A 922-nucleotide genomic window follows, 5' to 3' on the forward strand; every position below is an offset into this window, starting at 1 on the left:
TGATTTATTTTGTATTAACTTAGAAACATAGAAAATAGGTGCAGGAGTAGGCCATTCGGCCCTTCGAGCCTGCACCGCCATTCAATATGAACATGGCTGATCATCCCAACTCAGTATCCTGTACCTGCCTTCTCTCCATACCACCTGATCCCTTTAGCCACATCTAACTCCCTCTTAAATATAGCCAATGAACTGGCTTCTGTGGCAGAGAATTCCACAGATTCACCACCCTCTGTGTGAAAAATGTTTTTCTCATCTCGGTCCTAGAAGACTTCCCCCTTATCCTTAAACTGTGACCCCTTGTTCTGGACTTCCCCAACATCGGGAACAATCTTCCTGCATCTAGCCTATCTAACCCCTTAAGAATTTTGTACGTTTCTATAAGATCCCCCCCTCAATCTTCTAAATTCTAGCGAGTACAAGCCGAGTCTATCCAGTCTTTCTTCATATGAAAGTCCTATATATTAATCTATATTTTTGAATGTCCAATTTCTGGGTCTCTATAGCTTTCTGAGGCACAGAATTTCAAAGATTTATGCCCTCTGAGTGAAGACATTTCTCCTTGTCCTTCCCTTCTCATGGCCAACACTTGTTCAGAGACTGTGACTTCTGATTCTCGACTCCTTGGCCAGCATCCATTCTATCACAGTCTCTTTACTTGAGAATTTTTTTTTATTCCTGCTCTTGCACTGCCGCAGTAACCACTTTTTAATCCACATTGGTGTATTACACCAAACTCCATGTGAAGAAGGGTTTCGGCCCGAAACGTTGCCTATTTCCTTTGCTCCATAGATGCTGCTGTACCCGCTGAGCTTCTCCAGCATTTTTGTGTAAGTTCGATTTTCCAGCATCTGCAGTTCCTTCTTAAACTCCATGTGCTCTATCCTGATTGAGCAACCATTATTGTTATTTGAGTTATTTG

The sequence above is a fragment of the Amblyraja radiata genome, chromosome 11 (genome assembly GCF_010909765.2).
Source record: "Amblyraja radiata isolate CabotCenter1 chromosome 11, sAmbRad1.1.pri, whole genome shotgun sequence".
Classification (NCBI taxonomy): Eukaryota; Metazoa; Chordata; class Chondrichthyes; order Rajiformes; family Rajidae; genus Amblyraja; species Amblyraja radiata.